Below are 21,258 nucleotides of genomic sequence, written 5' to 3' on the forward strand. Positions count from 1 at the left end.
TTCCCAACCACAGTAGAACTCTTCATTTGACCACAACCTGCTTGGAGCCTAAGGCCAAGTCGCATTTCATTTTTCTCCATCTCAGCATTCAGGCAGCTTCAATTTGTGTAGTGATTACAAGTGGGTAGAACATCAGATGACTGCCCAGTTTGATCACTTATTCCGCTCCAATGTCACTTCCAAGATGAGTGCTTAGATTCCGCCGGGGAGACAGGGAGGAGACGTCGTAGTCTTCATCTGTCCTTATCAGCCAGGAGGCAAACAGGCCAAGTTTCAGTTACAGAGCCAAATTTGAAAAATGCACCATAGGCCGGATGTTTCACATTTTCCACAGCGCTGAATTGCAGATTCTCCTGGCTTCATGTGAGAGCACTTTGGATCATGTGAAACCAAAGCTGGGAAATGGTGCGAGGTACAAGGGAAACAACCTGGGGAGAACTGGCAGTGAGGATTTCGAAAAGTCAGAGGCTTGGCTAACAGCATGTACAACCTGCTGAATGGTTCACTTTATAGGAAAATGCAAGGAGAAAATGCAGAGAAAAATGCAGGCAAAAAGGAGGAAGAACTCAATGGGGGCACACGCGTGCTAAGTAAACACACACACACATATGTTTAATAACACAACCAGAGCCCTAGGACTATTCGCATATTGGTTTTATTTAACCCAAGCTTTAGCCTGGACTGTCTGATTGCTTGAAAGAGGGGCAGCCAAGCATTCTGGAGACTTTACATGAAGTGAAATTGGAAGGATTTTTTGTGTTTTTGTCTAGCATTCATTGACCACAGTCTAAACAATTTTGTTCAAAGTCAGATAATGAGCCAAACGGCCTATTGTTCTACCCATCTCATTTGTTATAGGTATAGAATCACAGTGCAGAAGCCACGAAGTGCAGTCCTTTTTGCTGACACAGTGTGTTAATAATTAGGCAAATTAAAGGCAGCTTTGAGGAACTTCCCTCAAATTAACTGAGTTTGGTAACAAGCCCTGAAGATCAACTGAAAGAAATGTTTTTTTTTTCTTCTTCCAGTTACCTTAAAAATAAGCTACATTGACAGTAGCTTTTTATGTAGTGAAAACAGTTCTGAAGTCAAAATAGAACACGGGGTCTAAAGAATTTGACAAGAAGCTGACTTTGGCTTCTTGACAAGAAGGGTAAGACCAAGGATGGCATCTGAAAGATCAGAGGCCACACCAAGGTCACAAGAGAGCCAGTCATACAGATTTATAATGTCAAGCAGCCGTATTTTCAATCTTAAACTTGAAAGACAGAAAAGCACCTGCCTGAGCCACAGAGATCACAGTTTCATAGATTTAGTCTTAGAAGAGATCTTAAAAATGATCTAACTTAGGAATTCTGAAGCTTTTTGTTGTTGTTGTTTGTTTCATGGACCCCTTTGGAAGTCTGGTTCAATACTGGTCATGGACCCCTTCACAGAATAATGTTTTTAATTGGATAAGATAAAATACACAGTATTACAAAGGAGAGCAGTTCTATTGAAATACTCATCAAAATATTAAAAACAAAAACAAATTCATGGACTTTGGATCAAGAACTCTTGATGTAACCCAACTTTCTTGTTTTATATGAGAAATCTGAGACCCAGAGAGATGGCATCCCTTGTCCTTGCCACCAAGGTAGTAAGTAAGAGAGTGAGGGTCTAAACCTAGGCTTTCTAGGTCTAATGCCATTACTCCATAGAAGAGGAAACACAAACTAAGAAACGTGGTCTGTATAGTTTACCAGACCAACAGAAGCATCACAGAACAATGACCTTTCATACTGTTGTGCTCCACTCTCATTGCCAGGACACCAATGTTGGCCCTCTTTAGAACCTCTGTGAGTCTGATTTCTTTCTTGAAGGGAGAAAGCCAGGGAGGTGCTAGCAAACTCTGTGGTGGTGCTGGTGGTGCTGGTAGTGGTGCTGGTGGTAGTAGTACCCAAGTTAACTAGGCCTCTCGTCTGGTGCTGTTCACTAGAGGAAGAGGAAAGCTGAGTTTCCCAGGAAACAAGGGGAGAGGCAGTCAATGAGTGAATAAGTGCACCTGACGCATGTGAATTTGAATCTTTAATATTGGAAGTCAACACTAATATCTTAGTGTTTTTTAAATTACTTAAAACATTATTCTGTGAAGGGGTCCATGACCAGTATTGAACCAGACTTCCAAAGGGGTCCATGAAACAAACAACAACAACAAAAAGCTTCAGAATTCCTAAGTTAGATCATTTTTAAGATCTCTTCTAAGACTAAATCTATGAAACTGTGATCTCTGTGGCTCAGGCAGGTGCTTTTCTGTCTTTCAAGTTTAAGATTGAAAATACGGCTGCTTGACATTATAAATCTGTATGACTGGCTCTCTTGTGACCTTGGTGTGGCCTCTGATCTTTCAGATGCCATCCTTGGTCTTACCCTTCTTGTCAAGAAGGGTAATTAAAGTAATTTAAAGTAATTAAGATATCTTAATTCTGGCATTCAGTTTGTCTGGAAAGGTTGTTCTTAAGGGCATCCTGTGTCTCTAAGAAAGGGAGTATATAGGAGTGACTTCAGCACTGTGAATGGACAAACATGGAGGCCTGTGGGTACATAGGGTGTAGGAACCAAAGTGGAAATTAAAGAACTGAAAGACCAGTAAGAAGATTCTATTCAGATATAGGACAGATTGAAATAATTTCTGCCAAAGACACTAAAGAATAATTTATGATTTTCAATGTAAATCACTATAGATAAATCCTAGTGAGTTACCCTATGTACGCAGAAGTTAAATGATTTTTCCTGGGTCAGATCACTAGCAGGTATCAGAGACGGGATTTGAACGCAGGTCTTTCAGGTAGTTGGTGGCACAGTAGATGGGCTAAACCTGGAGTCAGGAAGATGTGAATTTCAATCTGGCCTCAGACACTTAACAGCTGTGTGAGCTGTGCAACTCCTTTACCTCTGTTTGCTTCAATTTTCTCATCCGTAAAAATGTGGATTAATTGTAGCAACTGCCACATACAATTGTGGCAAAGACCAAAAGACATAATACTTGTGTGCCAGGCCTAGAGGCCTGAGGGCTACCCGAGTCTTACCTTACCTATCGCAGGTCTTCGGCTGGCCAAACCGGATAAACGTATGAGAGAAGAGACTTTCCAGAGTCGAACGAGGGTTAGGCTTTATTCAGGGTCTTGGTTACATGTGCAGGGGGAGCTCTTCCTTAGGAGAACTTGTGAAGTGCTTTGTAAACTTTAAAGGGCTACATAGATGCTAGCTGTTATTACGGGTATATACTGTAAAGCTCTGTTTCTACACAAAAAGCATACATGACATAAAAAGATCATATCGGATGAATGTTATTACTATAATTCTCAATGGTAGGTACCTTACTAAGTGTATCGTTACGGTAATATCATTTAATATATAATAGTAATTAGAATGTGACAGTAATAACACAATATAAATTAATATAATACTCATTAATACACTTATATAGATAAAATTTAATATAATAATTATATTATACATCCATTTATATTAATAATATATAAATGCTACATATTTTTTATTTTATGCTATGCTTATATATTATACCTTTTTAAGGGGATTGGGGGAAAAGGTTCCAAACCTGTAAGATGCTCAGCATCTTACTCCCAGAATGGAGACTTCCTCCACCAATGCAAATCAACAACTTCTCCGTAACTTGTAGAATTGCCTGGGGTATTGAGAACCTAACTGGTATGCTAAAGGTTATACAGCCTGTATGTATCAGACAATCATTGAAGCCAGATTTTCCAGACTCCAAGACCAATCTTTCTTTCCACCACACTTCACTGCTATTAATGTCATGCTTTAGAATCACAGATTCTAAAACCCTACACTTTTGTGCCTCAAGAGCAGTGGAAAATATCACCCTCCGGCACATAGAGGGGCCTCACCCCACCCCAACACAATAACATTGATTTAAGTGCTTACCATATTGAAGAAGTCTACTAGGCACTGAGGGGTTACAGAGACGGCTGATTGACAGACTACGAATGATTGAATGAGTGAATGAATGAATGAATAAATGAACGAAGAGAAGCACCCATTAAGGGCTTGCCAACATTTGACCTCCTACCAAGGATCAGAGTCCTCAGTTAAGAGTCAGAATCCCTGAATTCTAATCCTGGCTTTGCCAAGAAAGCCATTGTGTGATTTCTGGAGAGTCAGTAAACCTCTCTGTGCCTTGGTTTCTTCATGTGTCAAGTAAGCTTGATGATCTCCAAGGCATTTTCTGGTTCTGACAGTCTATAATTCCATCTAACTAGAAACAGATTTGCTTCTTCCTTTAGTGATTAAATGTGTCTCAATCACTGTTTAAAAGCAGAGCAAACACAATAGCCATGATTGAGGTGAGAATGTTTCCCTGGCTCGACACCTGGCATTTCATTATCTTTTACTCCATTTGCAGGTGAAAGGCTATCAAGACCAGGCTCAGGAAAACAAAATCTACTCAAGTAGACTATGTTGTGCTTATGAGAATAAGATGTGAGCTGCTGCTCTGCAAAGATGACGAAATAATTGAGGGTATCATGTTAAAAGGCAAATCATGCTGGAGACTGTGAGTGGTTGCCACCATTTCAAGTTCACATTAGAATGTTAGTCCTATTTGCATTTCCTGAAAGTGGATCCAGAAACAAAGTTCATTTTGCACAAAAATTGTTGCTTGTAGAAAGACAGCTTATGGAGTGGACAAAAGTACGCATGCTTTGAACTCTTAAGCAAGCATCTCAGTAAGGTAGCTAGGCTCTAAAGTCTGAGGTGTTGCTCAGAGTAGAGAAGCTTCTAGAGGTAAGTCTGGCCCCTTTAGAAACAGCAAATATTCTTCTACCATCCTATCTTCAGCCTTCTTACTGACCTCTGGCAACCACTTCATTGCATGGGCCAGGTGCTATCCTAGCCTCACAAATAATTACAAAGTTCATTCACTTTTGAGAGTACCCCAGGGACTCTGTGTGTGTGTGTGCGCACGTGTGTGCGTGTGTGTGTGAGTGTGTGTGCGTGTGCGTGTGTTAGTGTGTGTATGAGTGTGCGTGTGTGTGTGAGTGTGTGTGTGTGTGTGCGCGCGTGTGTGCGTGTGTATGTGTTAGTGTGTGTGTGTGTGCGCACGTGTGCGTGTGTGTGTGTGTGTGTGTGTGCGCACGTGTGTGTGTGTGTGTGTGTGTGGTGGTTTTAGAGTAAACGAGCAATTTCAGATTTTCCTAAGTAATTGCCTTGCTGCTCTTGGTCATCCATATGAAAGAAATCGTCACTGAAAAAAGAACGGGCAGGAAAAAAGAATGAGAGTTGGAAAAACAAAGTGAAGGTGGAAAGAGAAGCTGAGAAGGAAATAGTAAATAAAACTAGGTTGGAGGGAAATTTACAAAGTTATTATAACTGTAAATTAGAAAAAAATAATAAAATTAATTTGGAAAAATAAAAAGCCAAGTATATGAGAGGAAATAAGGGAGCAGCATCGAGGAAGGAGGCTCAGCAGCATTGGGTCTCACGTGGTACAACAAGGCAGTAATCACCAAAACTCGTTGGTCCTGGCTAAGAAACACAAGGGCAGAACAATGGAACAGAACAGACTTACAACTGACGGCAGCAAATAAACACAATAATCTTATATTTGAAAAGTGTAAAGACTTAAGATTTTGGCATGATAATTCATTATTTGCTAAAAAATTGTTAGGAAAACTGGAAACAATATGGCAAAAGCTGAACATACACCAATATCTCATACGATTTACTGGGATACGGTCAAACAGAATAAGAGGGATTATACAAGAAAATTAGAGGAACATGAAACAAATTACCCATCAGACTTATGGATAAGATCGGCAAACAATTTACGAATGAAGAGGAGATAGAGAACAACATTGGGTATATAACAGATAACTTCAATTAAATTAAATTAAAAAGCTTTTGTGCAAATAAAACAAATGTAGCCAAGATAGAAGGAAAGCAGAAAACTGGGAAAAAGTTTCTCTTGAAAGTTTATCAGATAAAGGTCTCATATCTAAAACAGATAAAGAATTTTATCAAATAGATAAGAATGTAATTCATTCCCCAATTGAGAGATGGTCAAAGGATACAAACAGGCAGTTTTCTAACGACAAAATGAAAACAATTTATAAATATTCTCTAAATCATTATCGAATAGAGAAATACAAATTAAAACAAACTTGTGATATCATTTTATACAACCATATTGACTAAAATGATAGAAGAGAAAGTGACAAATTTTAGAGGGGATGTAGAAAAATTGGGACACTAATTCACTGTTGGTGGAATTGTGAACTGATGCAACCATTTGGAAGAGCAATCTGGAATTATACCCCCAAAATTATTAAATTACCTATAGCCTTTGACCCAGCAATGCCACTACTCAGTCGGTCTCCAAAGATGACCAGAAAAAAAGAAAAGAACCTATATGTTCTAAAATATGTATAGTGGTTCTCCATGTGGTAGCAAAGAACTGGAAACTGCAGGGTCACCCATCAATTGGGGAAAGGCTGAACAAGTAGTGGTATATGATTGTCATCAAATATGACCATGCTATAAGAAATGATGAGCTCAATAATTTTAGAAAAACAGAAAAGACCTGCATGAAATAAAGAAGAGTGAAATGAGCACAAAAGGAGAATATCATACATAGTAAGAGTAATCATGTTTTAAGAATGACTTTAAGTGAGTTATTTTGACTTAAAAATTCTATAAGGAACATATGAAAAAGGATGCTATCTTCATCCAAAGAACGAATGGATAAATAGTCGTATGGGTAGAATATATTTGCATATATATACCTATTTGTTTCTAATGGTAGCTGTCTCTAGGGTGGGGGTGGGAGGAATTAAAAAAGGAAATTTACGTAACAATTTTGTAGTATATTTTAAAGGAATAGCAAGTTGTGCACAGTAGATTTGCAGTTTAATGTGTTATCATCTTTTTTATTGGACTCTGTTATGAAAATGCATCTTTTATTTCATAAATTAAAAAAGAAGAAAAAGGAAAAAATCCCATAAACTAAAAAATAAGAAAAAAACTTTTAAAAAAGAATTCATTCCATACATTTAAGAATAAAGTGAAGGGAAAACCAAAGAGAGGAGGACAAGAAGACAGGAGTCAGTCTTTACAGTGTCTCCATCACCTATAAAGGGGAAATGTCCTAGACTGCAGGGAAGTAGCTTGTTCCAAAGACTTGAGGATTTACAGAGTTGGATGAAAGCAGGCCAGGCAAACTCCCACCACCATGCCAAGGTCACTAATCAGAATTTTCAGGGAAAGCAGTCCACTGTAGCCCCCTCCCTCATTCATAGAGGGAAGAATAGTTTATAAATCGTCATGCAAAATTCTGTCTTGTCTCCTAATGAAAGAGGTCATTTCTATAGCTCAGCATCTCATACTTTATGTACATTTTGGCCTTCGCTTGTAAAAACTGCCTGACCCTGTTGGGAAGTGCTTCCTGTAGAAAGATCAACTGGGACCTTCCAGTCGTGATGTAGATAGTAGTTAGGTTTTCTTTGAACAAAACAAAGGCACATAAAGAGCAGTTTTAAACTAGGTATTGAGCTGTGCCTGTGAAGGGGTTGGGGTGAGTGTAACGTTATTGTAATAATCTCTAGAAGATATGATTGGTGGATGCTCAGGGGGAAAGGGGGTATGAGGAATATGAGAAACAAGTAGGCAAGGGGAGGGAACAGTCCATCTTAGCCTGGGGATGTTATGCTGAGGAGGGGGTTGGCCCTTGCCCTAGCGAGCTCCATCTGAACCCTTCACCCAGGAATACCCAGGGTGAGGTGAGTAAGGGAGAAGGTAGAGGTTTGGGGAGGTGAGAAAATGGGTCCCAGGAGAGAAGCACCACAGTAATAAGACCCTCAAGAAGTCTTGCTTCTAACATTATATCTATGCTGTATGAATGAAATGCCAAGTGTACAAGCTGCCCAGGGTCAGATGACAGAGCAAAGATAGTCATGTTGTGGGGCACTGGACTAGCTGAGGGCCGTGGATGATGGTGGAACAGAGCAAAGCAACTGGGAGAAAGTGTCTCCTGCCCCTCCACATGGAAGCTACTCTGGGGCAAAAGCCTGGTTGCCTTGTTCCAGTTATAGGTATGTGAATGAGAATAAAGATGCTTAACTTCTATTCAGGAAAGAAGGATGCACAGGGCACGGCTTAAAGGGGAAGGTGGGTATGGTAATACTTAGATCATATCAGCATCACAGGATGGGGAACTGAAAATCATCTAAAGCAAAACCTTCCATTTTCAGCTAATTAGTAGCTGATTTCCAAAGAAGTTAAGCATCTTGCTCAGATTCTTACAGGTAATGGCAGAGCTAGAATTTGAATTCACATCCTCTGATGAAAAGCCTCCTCTTCTTTCAGTTATACCATAAACCTCAGCTAAACTGGTTTGGATGGCATACATATATATACATGCATTTATGCATTCATACACATATATACATATATCATGTATATATAAGGAAATACATATATATCAATATTATATGGAGAGAGAGAATGAGGAAGAAAGAAAAAGAGGGAGAAAGAGGTAGAAAGAGGCAGAGAGAACAAGAGATAGAGGGAGAGAGGAGAGAGAGAGAGAGTGAGGGAGGGAGAAAGGGAGGGAGGGAGAACAAGAAAGAACAAACACCTGCTATATGGCTACTTCCAAAAGAAGGCATTACTTCTTTAAGAAGATGGAAGACAAACATAAGAAAAAAGCCAGTTTTGCACCAATTGGAAGCCACATTGAACTTAAGGCAGCATGTTGCTAAATAAGAAATCATTCATTCATTCATTCATTGAATGATTGCTTTTCTTTGACCTTATGTTTCAATATTTCTGCAAGGAAATGTGCTGCAGTCTGGCACATTCCTATATGTTATGCATAGAGCTGAGTTTGCTTTTCATCAAGTAAATAAAATGGAGCCTGCCTCTAATGCCAACCTTGAGGTCCACGCTATGTCTTAGGTAGGACTGTGCTAAGGATATCATTAAGCTTTCATGGTGATTTTGACCATTAATTCCACCTCTCCCAACACACGCACACACACACACACACACACACACACACACACACACACATTCACTCTTCGCCAACCCCATAAAGTGCAAGATATGCAAGCAAACCAACCTTTTTCTAGTTTATATATCTGTGGTCCACTTACACAGCTTCAGTTTTTTTCACCATTCATTAGTAGCAACAGATAAACAGTCAATAAACTTAGATTCATTTTATCAAAATCTGTAAAAGGTGTTATAAGTCTCCTTTTATTTTTTTAATGATATATAATGTATTTTTCAGTTCTTAACATTCACTTCCACAAGAATTTGAATTCCAAATTTTCTCACCATCTTTCCTCACTCCCCACCCTAGGACAGCATGCACTCCATTCACCCCTTCCTCCAGTTTGTCCTCCCTTTTATTACTCATCCTTGTTCCATCCCCTTTCCCCTCTATTTTCCTGTAGAGCAACATAGGTTTCAATACTCTATTGCCTATATAGCTTAATTTCCAGTTGCAAGCTAAAACAATTTTTAACATTCATTCTTAAAGCTTTGAATTCCATTTTCTCTCCCTCCCTTCTCACCTACCCTCATTGAGAAAACAAGTGATTCAGTATAGGTCAACATATGGAACACTGCAAAGCACTTCCATAATAGTTATGTTGAAAAAAAACTAACCACATTTCCCTCTGTCCTATCCTGCCCTTTATTTATTCCATTCTCTCCCTTGACTTGTCTTCTCACAATAATGTTTGTTTCTGATTATCCCCTCTTCCCTCTCCTATCCTTCCTCCTTGCCTTCCTACAGGGTAAAATAGATTTCCATATCCAATTGAGTGTGTGTTATTCCCTCCTTAAGCCAAATCCCATGAGAGTAAGGTTCACTTATTTCCTTTCCTCTCCTTCCCTCTTCCCCTCCATTGTAAAAGCTCTTTCTTCCCTCTTTTATGTGAGATGATTTGCTACATTCTACCTCTCCCTTTCTCTTACTCCTAGTACATTCCATTCAACAGAAAATTTTATTTTTTTTAGGTATTCTCCCTTCATATTCAGCTCACCTTGTGCCCTCTGTCTATGTGTGTATGCATGAGTATATACATACACACATACACACATGTACATACACATACCTACACATATATGATATACACATACATACATACCCATACACACCTACGTATAAATATTCCCTCTAACTACCTTAATACTGAAAAATGTCTCATGAACTGCAAATAACATCTTTCCATATAGGAATGTAAACAGTTCAATGTTAATGAGTTCCTTAAGGCTTCTCTTTCCTGTTTACCTTTTCATGTTTCTCTTGATTCTTGTATTTGAAAGTCAAATTTTCTATTCAGCTCTGGTCTTTTCAACAAGAATGCTTGGAAGACCTCTATTTCATTGAAATTCCATTTTTTCCCCTGAAGTATTATACTCAGTTTTGCTGAATAGGTGATTCTTGATTTTAATCCTATCTCCTTTGACCTCTGGATTATCATATTCCAAGCCCTTCAATTCCTTAGTATAGAAGCTGCTAAATCTAAATCCTATGTTATCTTGATTGTATTTCCACAATACTTGAATTGTTTTTTGCTGGCTGCTTGCAATATTTTCTCCTTGACCTGGAAATTCTGGAATTTGGCTACAATATTCCTAGGAATTTTCCTTTGGGGATCTCTTTCAAGAGATGATCAGTGAATTCTTTCCAGTTCTATTTTACCCTCTGGTTCTAGAATATCAGGGCAGTTTTTTATTTGACTTTTGAGTCCTTTGTCAAGTGGAGGGTATACTCTAGGGACCTGTAAGTTCTCAGTTCCTCCAAGGTGGCACTATCAAGGGAGAGGCATGTGCTCTCGTCTGTGAGCAACCACAAGCACTCTTTTGTGCCCAGGATCTGCCAGTAGTATTCCCTTCCCTACTGCCATCACCAGCTCTACCACAACAGCGTTCCTCCTCACCCCAGGATCACCACTCAGGATTGAGACCCATATCGGCTGCTTGATTCCCCCAGGGTCTTTAGATTGGGGGCTCCAAAAATGGAGCTGCTGCCGCCCTGGGACTGGGGCTGGGGCCAGACCCCACTGCCCTCTCACCCAGATGAAAGAACTTTCTTACTGGTCTTTGAAGCTGTCTTTGGCATTTGTGGATTGAGAATTCTGGGAACTGCAGCTGCTACCTGTGATTCCACACCCTGAAGCCTGCTCCAGTCCTGTCCATGCCACACAGCCAAGGCTGGGCTATGCTCCACTCTGAGCCCAGTTTGATAGACCTTTCCTGTTGGCCTTCCAGGCTATCTTGGGCTGGAAATCTCTTTCAGTCTGTTGCTTTGTGGCTTCTGCTGCTCTAGAATTTGTTTACAGTCATTTTTTGCTGGTATTTTATGGGCTATGGGGGGAGAGCTAGAGCATGTCCCTCCTTCTACTCTGCCATCTTGGCTCTGCCCATAAAACTCCTTTTAAAAAATTTTTGTGGTAATGATTTCGCACTTGTCTTTTTTTTAACTTTCTAATTTAGTTTGGAGAACATGTGCTACTGAAAACTTTTGTGACCTTGAGCAAGTCACTTAATTCTCTATGCCTCAGTTTCCTCATCTGTGAAATGGATTAGATGGTCTCTAAGATCCCTTCCAACACTGTATCTATGATCCTACAGAAATGAAAAGACAAGTGTGCAGCAAATGGTAAGAAAGAATGACTTAATAGTGCTAGTTGTTTCTGGAGGCTTTGCTTTGATATATAGTAGTGATTTTTAACCTGTGGTCCACAGACCTCCCCCAAGGAAGTTCATAGATAGAAATTTAGGAGGGTCTGTGTAAAAGCAAGGACCCCAACATACATAGGAGGGCCTGCTGTACAGGTTCTTTGATATGCTTTTCTATAAGGAAAGGCAATTTTGCGGGGGGAGGGTCAACAATTACTTTAATCAAGCACATGTATCATTCAGTTAGTTCAGGGGAAAAAGTCAGTACCCTGATCTTCAGAGAAAATATAGAGAAATCAAAATCAACAGACAGTGCTTCCAACTGTCTGACAAATCAACAGACAGATAACTGTCTGACCATACATACATCATCACCAGAGAATGAAACACCAACACCTGGGTTTTCAAAGCCAGGAGGCTCCTTAGGGGCTGCCCAGAGTCTTGTCTGGACAAACAAACTCTCCAATGAGTATGCCCCAAAGTGAAACCTCACCTCAGAGTATTTATACATTTTTTAGAGCCAGAGGGCATCCCAACCCTTGAGAACCATTAACAAAAGGTATGGGCCCTCCCTAATCAAGCTTCCCTTCATGGGCAGGCCCATCAATGGGTGACGAAGATCTTTAAACTCATAGTCACAATCACAGTCTGTAAAATTGAATTGAGGAAAAATTACATCTTTATTTCAACATGACTATAATTGTAATTATAATTCTTTTGTAATTGAGATGCGGTTCATAGGCTTCTCCAAGCTGCTAAAGGGTTCCAGGACACACCAAAAAAGGTGAAAAATACCTGATCTACACCAAAAGTTGTATTAGCTGCATTTGTTCCCTTGAATAAACCCAAAATAGGGGGAGAAATGAAGAAGAAAAGATGTTGGGTTGGGCCTTTCTTTTTGAAATATCTTTTTTAATTAACACTAATATTAACACCATGAACTATTTGGTTCAATTTTACAAGCACATATTAAGTGGGCAAAACACTGTGTTAGGCCTTGTATAAAGAAGCACCCCTTCCCACCTGGAAAAATGACATAGCTCCTGCCTTCAAGGAGTTGATGTTCTACTGGGGTAAGGGCTGGAGAATTGTAAACAATATTTGCACAAATAAGTAAATGTTCTATATCACTGGGAAAAGTTATTCCTCTGCAGTTAGCGAAGTCTTCACAAATTCAATCCAGCAATCATTCTTTTAAGAGCTTATTACATTAAATAACCCTGTACCAGGTACTGAAAGGTTTAGGAAGACATTTGTTGACTGACAGACCAAAGAATTACAGGCATTCATTAAGGGCTCTGATCCCATTCTAAGATTAGTCAAGTCTTTAGCTATAGAAAATAATATAGTCATTTCAGAAGGGACAGAAAACTAATAACTAGGAGAATCGATAAATGTTTTGTGAAGGAGACCAACATTTAAGTCATATTGTGAAGGAAGCTAGTTCTTCTATGCCACAGAGATAAGTAGGGTGCATTCTGGACCTGAGGACAGTCTATGTGGAAGCATGGAGGCAAGATATAGACTGCTCAATTTGAAACAGATGATGTATAAAAGGATGTACAATAAATAATGATATATAATATAACAACATATGATGTTATAAATAAGATGGTAAAGACAGGTAGGAGTCAGAGGTATCAGGTTGAGAATTTTGCATTTTGTCCTGGAAATTAAAGGGAGCCAAGGAAGATTTTTGACTAGGGAGGTAAAAATTGGCCAATGGAAAGGGCACTAGAATTCATCTACCTCTTCACTTTACAGAAGAGGAAATGGATCAAGAAAGCGGAGGGGACTCACCCAAGGTCACAATTAGGGGAAAAGCTGAGTTTGAGAACTCAAGTTTCCTTACCTTCTAGAATTGCCCTTAGGCATATGTCTAGTCTTGAGGGGAAGTCTGTGAATTATCTTTACTTTCCTGAGATCTTAAATAGGAGAAACTGAGTTCCAATGAAGACCTGGGTTAGACATTAGAATGAATCATCCCAATAAGAGAATAATATTCTAGATAAGGTGAGAAAGAAAAGAATGAGATCTCCACAGGAAGAAGAGCTAACCATTCAACCCTTCTACAGATATAACACGTGGCCCAATGCCCCATAAGGTTTTTGTTGTGGCTTTAGTCCAATCCTAAGAGCCACCCCCCAAACTGTTATTATTTACAGAGAGTTCCTTATCATCTACTACCTGGAGCTCAACCCCAACGTCAATGGAATGATTCTGCATCCTCTGCTTGTTGTCAACGTGCATATATATTCAACAGTTGTATTTTTCACATTATAAAAGAGATAGGGGCCAATCAAATCATTCTCTAAAGTCCTTCGAAATTCTAAGTCAGTAATGCAAAAGTATTGTTGATTACATATTTTTTCCACTAAAACTAACATACTAATTTCAGATTAAATTCATGAGGTGACAAGATAACATTTTTCATGCTCAATGTATATTTCATAATATACTTGGGGTCCTTGTATAACCAATGAACATAATATGTTGGTGTCTGTTTTTTAGGAATTGGAAGGTAATTTTACCATTTTAAATTATTACAGAAGAGATTAGAAATGTGATTTCTTTGATTAAAGGAACTCCCAGAGGGGAAAACCCCTTCTACTAATACAGGTCAGCACCTTCTCTGTAATACAGAACTGCTTAGGACACTGGTAAGTTAAATGACTTGCCTAAGGTCACACAGTCAGTCTGCACTATATGTGGAACTTGAAAAACCAGGTCTTCTTGTTTTCAAGGTCAGCTCTCTAGTCATGAACTTGCCCATAAAGTATCTTGTTGTCAGGGGAAAAGAAGAAAGTTCATAGTAGACTGTGGTTGGATGGGGATGGGAGAGCCAAAAGAGCTGAGGGTGGGTGCTCACTTATGATCCCTATTTTCATGAAAAGCACCATTTATTTAATAGCTACAATAGGGGCCCCGGAAAAGGAAAGAGGGAGGGGCTTGGTAATACATTTGCAATATGCAGGATTAAGAGTGTTTGGAAGGAACAAAGGAAGGCCCAGTTAATGTTTGGGCAAACAGGATGATTGAACAGGTGCAAAATGTGTTTTGTTCATACAGTAATACAAAGGGCTGTGAATGGTTTCCATACTGCATTAGGCCTGGTAACATGAGAGCTGCCTTCTGTGCTCATTGACATTCATTACCCATACTCTCTGGCAACAGGCCTCTTTTTATTAACCTCCTAGAGGGAATTAGAAAATCCTCCATGGCTTCTTTCTTGCTTATGCCTCATGTGGTGACCCTTTGATGCCCCAATATGGCGGACTTCACATCTCACCAAGGTTCTATATCTTTCCAGTGGCTTTTGAGAGTAATAACTGTGAACAAAATAGTCAATTCTTCAGAGAAGGGAGCGGGGAAAGGTCGTATTGTTAGATGGTAACCTTCATCTAATGCTTAGTCTTGGTGTTAGGAATTTGGCTTGGTGATCCTATTGTGCAGGGGAAACGGTGAAAGACTTGGGGTCTGGGGGACCTCAATTCAAATCCCACTTCTGTAGCTTACTGCCTATGTGACCTTGGACAAGTGCCTCAGTGTCCTCAGCTGTAAAATAAGCGTGTTGAGTCAGATGATAATTAATGTTTCATCCAGATCTAAATCTAGGATTCTATAAACGTTTCCTCATGTTTGCTAGTAGTTTACCTACTGCTAGATAGCAAAGGAGGTACAGGGTCTCCCTTTTGATTTTTGGGCTTGGGAACGAACATCCTTGGCATTCTGTCTCTGTGGTGAATCACACAACACAGTGTTCACAGTGATCCATTAGAGAACAAAAGCTTACTTGACCACATTGTGAGGAAATCTAGACTACAAAATGGTCAGAGAGGCCAGTTACAGGTATATTCCATAAGTGGGAGCAGCCCATTTTAAGACTCCAGTTGGGTCTCCTTACTACAGTAGTAGCAGTTACAACCCCTCCCTACCTCTGTTCTCCCAAGCCACTGAGAGCTATTTCTTTTATACCCTGAGAAAATAATGACATATTGGACTGGTTCTCTAGGCATCATCTCCTTATTTATGCCAAAATTATTCTCCAGACATTTTCTTGGACGCACTGATCTGTTTGCTAGATTCTCCTTAGTCCTGATACCTAGAGATCTTTCTCAGATGGATTTCCAAATTTTTTCTGATCTCTCATAAATCCTGGCTCCAGACCCCTTTGACACTTGAGTTCATCACTTTTGTTCTGTTTATTATCAATCTCTTTCTGGCTCACTACAAATCCTGGCACCTACATTTATATCTGATGTACAAAGACAACTTTAAGACTACTAAATTGTAGATCATTTACCATCTGTACTAGTTAGAGGGTGTTTCCTTACCAGGGAGACTTCTCTACTGTTGAAATCCCAAGTCCAGATTGAACCAATAAAAGTGCCATGGGACAGTTTCTATTTATAGTAAGAAAAATGGTAGGGAGATTAGAGGTGGGGAGGATGTGGGAGGGGAGGAGATAGACCTGAAGCCAACAAGTGAGCAAGTGATTATTCTTTGCAGAGTTTTGGAATATGGGGCACGTGGCATAGGAAGGAAACAGAGCAAGGTGTAGTAGAAGGAAAACTAGATGATGAACACAGGATAACTAATGATAACTAGCCAGTATTTCTATAGCTCTTTCAGATTTACAAGGCACTTTACACGTATTCTCTTATTTTTATCTCCATAGCAACCCTGTCAAGTCAGTGCTATAATGGCCCCCATTTTATTGATGAGGAAACCAAAGCTGAGAGTTTGGCTAAGGGACTCGCATTCTGGTCCTAACTAGCAGTCACTTTATGCAAATCGTATCAATGTACGTGCTAAAAGCTTTGCAAACCTCAAAGAGCAATCTAAATGCTGCTTACCACTAGCTAGTAGGAGTCTCTGCCTTGGCTTCTTCATCTGTGAAATGGGAGCACTGACTAAATGCTTTCTAAGATGATAAGCTATATCTAGAAAAACTGAAAGGTATAAAAGCGGAGGAATCTGGGAAGTCAGAAAGGCTGGTCAGAGGCTAAAAGCATGAGAGCTCTGAGGTTCAGAGCAAGCAGTCTGAATATTAACGAGGTCCCCACAACTTTTTGGCCTGATGGAAAGGAAATGAGTCATTGGCCATTTTTGCTAGTTAATGAACAAAACATGACCCATCCCAGCTGTTTCCCAAATCTGCTGGCATTGTGTTTTTCATCCCCAAGTCCCAACAGTTCTGAAACTGTGTGACACCAGTCACTTAACCAGGGGCCACTCATGCTGGAGTCTTCTCTGTGAAACACAAATGAGGGGTTGAAAAGATGACACCCCCCACCCCAGGAGCTTCACAGACTGGACACTCTCAGAGCCTGATACTGGTCTTTCTGAAAGTCAAGCCCGGAAGACGCTGCAGCTGTTTCTGCACAACCACAGTCAAGTTGCAAAGGTCAGGGGCTTACGTGCGTGCCATCCAGCAGGAAGTCTTGCCTTTACAACCTCGTCTGCTCAGTGCTTTGACTTCACATACTGCCCCTCATTTCCCTTCCTCCTTCTCACTTTTAAAAATGTTTTAAAAACATTACTTTATTAAAGTATTATACAATATATAATAAAGCATTATTAAAGTGTTTTAAATTATTTTTTAAAGTACTTTAAAAAATATTTTAAAATATTACCCAGAGCTTGGGGTGAATCTGTTACCTTGAGCGTTCTAGTCAAAAAACCACAGAAATAAAAACGTGGGTCTCCTACAATCAGGGCTGGTAAAGCGCAGAGAGACACACACACCACACATATACACACATAGACGTACACACGCACAGACACATAGATACACAGGAGTCATTGTAGAAGTGGGAGGAGAAGCCAGACCAGAAAGCAAAAAACCCATGTCAAGAGGACATTATTGCTTGGAGGAAAAATCAAGGTAGGAGGAAGCTCCCCGTTCATGCAAATGGTCGGCAGCTGGATAATTGTGAGCAGTGAAAGGACTTAGAACAAGCAGGCGATTAAAAAGTCCAGCACTGAGATGGGTCACAAGGTCTTAAGGTTTTAGATTTAGAGCTGAGAAAGGATAGTAATCATATTTATTTATTTACGTTCAAATATATAAACATTTGCAAATATATGTTTGTAAGCATATATGTACATACTATATGCATATGTGTGTATGTACACACACATTATCTCATTTGGTCTCCACAATAACCCTGTGAGGAAGGTGCTATGACTCCACTGAGGAAACAGGCTCAGAGAAAATCTAATGATTTGCCTAGAGCCACAATGTTTGAGGCAGGATTTGAACTCATTACTCTACACACTACACCATTGCTTTCTTTTAAGGACCATCAAGTCCACCTCCACTCACTTTAGAGATAAGGAAACTGAGGCACAAAGAGGTTAAGTGACTTCTTTAGGTCACACAGCCAAGTATCTAAGGTGGGATTTGAACCTATGTTTACTGGTTCCAAGTCCAGTGCAATTTCCGCTACAGTTCACACTCAAACAGAGCCCCTAAGGGAAAAGCCAGGTTGAAGAACACCTGTAGCAAAGAGTCTGCCATTATGACTAAGGCCTCTGCCCAAACCTCAGAGGGTGACAGAAGAAATGAGGAGGAAACTGAGAATAGAAGTCCAGCTCCAGAGTCAATCTGGCTCCCACTCCAAGATTCCCCATCAGTCAATAGAAAACTCTCCAGTCACAAGATACTGGAAAGTGAGGAGTGGGGTCCTACAGAACACTTGGGTTTGAAGCTCAGAGGATCAGTTCTCCTTACTACCCATGTGACCTTAGGAAAATAATTTTCCCTCTCTAGGCCTAGCATCCTTCTCTGTAAAAGAACAGGAAAGTGGGGTGGAATTAGGTAGCCTGGGAAACTCCTTTCCAGGGCTGAATCTGAGGTCCATAGGAAGCTATAGATAGCTTCAGCAAGTTTGTTGTAGCTGCAAGAGCAGCTCACCACCAGAAAGGGGGAGATGGGGCTGCAGGACATTACTGATGTTCCTTCCAGGGCCCAGGCCCCTTACCTAAAGCTGTGCCAGTGGCCCTTCTTTCTGCTTCCATGGAGGGTATCTCAGAGCCCCAAGTCAAGGAGTCAAAGGCTTTTAGAAAGCCTGCAGTCTTATCAGAGAGTACATGGAATTTCCATGTGCCATATCTGGTAGAAGGTTTTCTTTTTTTCTTTTCGTTTCTTTTACTTCTCTGCATTAGTTTCTGTAGAGTTGGAAAGACTCAGAGATAGTTCTTGAAGGGGTCAATAACTGGCCAGGCATCATGAGTCACTATTAATGGTTGACCTCAGCTTGGTCCATATGCTTATATCTGAGTGTATACACAGGTTTCTCTCTGCCCAGCAATAGCTGGGATTGAGAGACGAAAATGTGATTCCATTGGTGTAGGAACTCTCAGATGAGGGAAATCCCTCTGCCAATCAACACTACCTCTGTACTTTTAAATCTTAGAAAGTTTCTGAGAGTCCTGGCAGTTTAACTTCAGGGATGTGCTATGAAATGTTTTCCAAGGGGCTTTCAGAAGGATAAAGCACTGACCCTGGAATCAAAAGGGCTTGAGTTCAAATCCAACATCAGTCACTTACTATCTGTGTGACCTTGGGCAAATCACTTAGCCCTGATTGCCTCAAAAAACAAAACAAACAACTCAACAACTGGCATTCTGGGGGGGAAATTATGTTGAACATATTTTTAAGTTTACTATTAATATTTTAATCACTTTCTTAAATCTGAAAAATGAACAAAATAATAAATGAATCCCTGTAGAGCTTGCTAATTCCTGAGGTGTAAATAACACAGTGTAAATTTCACAGTCTGCCTTCATAAGCCGGTGAAAGGTTGGTTAAGGTCCTTGTCCAGATCACATAGCCTGTATGTGTCCAAAGCAAGATTTGAAGATGGGTCCTCCTGGTTCCACTTTCTCTTTACCATACCATGATGCCCAAGGAGTAACTAGGGCAAACAAGGCATGTTAAATAAATAAATTATTATTTATAAATAATAATAATAAATAATAATAATATTAATAATAATAATTAATAGTGAATAATAATAAAGACTGAATAATAAATAATAATTAACAGTGAAAAAGTCTGGTAAGACATGACAGAGGGAGTGTCCAGGAAGGGTAGGGATAAACAAGGAAGTCTGAACTGCTCTAAATTAAAAAGCAAGAAAAACCCTTGGACAGCTACTGGAATAAATATTGCCAGATTATAGAGTTCTGATAACCCTGTTGTGTTAAACACTTAACATTGCTCTGCACATAGATACTTCCCAGATAGGTGGCAAGATGGATAGCATACTGCGCCTGGAGCCAGGAGGACTCATCTTCCTGAGTTCAAATCTGGGCTTACTTAGATACTTACTAGCTGTATGACCCTGGAAGTTACTTAACTCTGTTTGCCTCCGTTTCCTAATTTGTAAAATGAGCTGAAGAAGGAAAGGGCAAATCACTCTAGTATATGCCAAAAAAAAAAAAAAATCCAAAAGGGGTCACAACAACATAAAGATATTTCTGTGAATTCCTCATAAAAAAAAAAAAAATCAATGTTTTAGGAGGGGCAGAGCCAAGATGATGGAGTAGAAGGACAGTCCTGTTCTAGCTCTCCCTACATAGCCCATAAAATACCTCTTAAAAACGATTCTAAACAAGCTCTAGAGCAGCATAAGCCACAAAATTACAGAGTGATTGAGACAGTCTGGAAGGCCAAGAGGAAAGGTCTATTACACCAGGCTCAGAGTGGAGCGCAGCCCAGCCTTGGTCATGTGGCAGGGACAGGACTGCAGCAGACTTCAGGGAGTGGAAACACAGATAGCAGCTGTGGTTCCCAGATTTCTCAACCCACAAATGCTGAAGACAACTTCAAAGGTAAGTAAGAAGGCTCTTTCACCTGAGTGAGAGAGGAGCCAGTCCCAGTTCCGGCTCCAGGGTGGCAGCAGCAGCCTTCAGTTTTGGAGGCCTCAGCCTGAAGATCCTGAGGGAATCAAGCAGCTGATCTGGGTGGCAGTTCTGAGTGGCAGTCTTGGAGTGAGGAGGAATGCTGGCATGGTGGAACTGGTGGTGGCTGTGGAGAGGGAATCCTACTCGCAGATCCTGGGCAAAAAAGAGAGTTTGTGGTTACTCACAGACCAGAGTGAATGCCAGGAGAGGAGTAAAATCCTCTCCCTTGATTGTGCCACCTTGGAGGAATTGAGAACTTAAAGGTCTCTAGAGCATACGCTCCTTGACAAAGGACTCAAATGTCAAGTAACTAGCTGGGCAAATGCCCAAGAAAGGAAAAAAAATAAGACTATAGAAGGATACTTTCTTGGTGAAAAAGTATTTTTTGTCCATCCTTTCAGATGAGGAAGTGTCAGGCCTAGAGGCTGAGCTTACACCCCCAACAAGGAAGAACAAAGCATACCATCAGAAGAAGACATAAAAGTCAAGGCTTCTACATCCAAAACCTCCAAAAAATCTGCAAGGGTCTCAGGCCATGGAAGAGCTCAAAAAGGATTTTAAAAATCAAGAACTAGAGGTGGAGGAAAAAGTGGGAAGAGAAACGTGAGTGATGCAAGAAAATCATGAAAAGTGAGT

The sequence above is a fragment of the Notamacropus eugenii genome, chromosome 4 (assembly GCF_028372415.1).
Source record: "Notamacropus eugenii isolate mMacEug1 chromosome 4, mMacEug1.pri_v2, whole genome shotgun sequence".
NCBI classification, from domain to species: Eukaryota; Metazoa; Chordata; class Mammalia; order Diprotodontia; family Macropodidae; genus Notamacropus; species Notamacropus eugenii.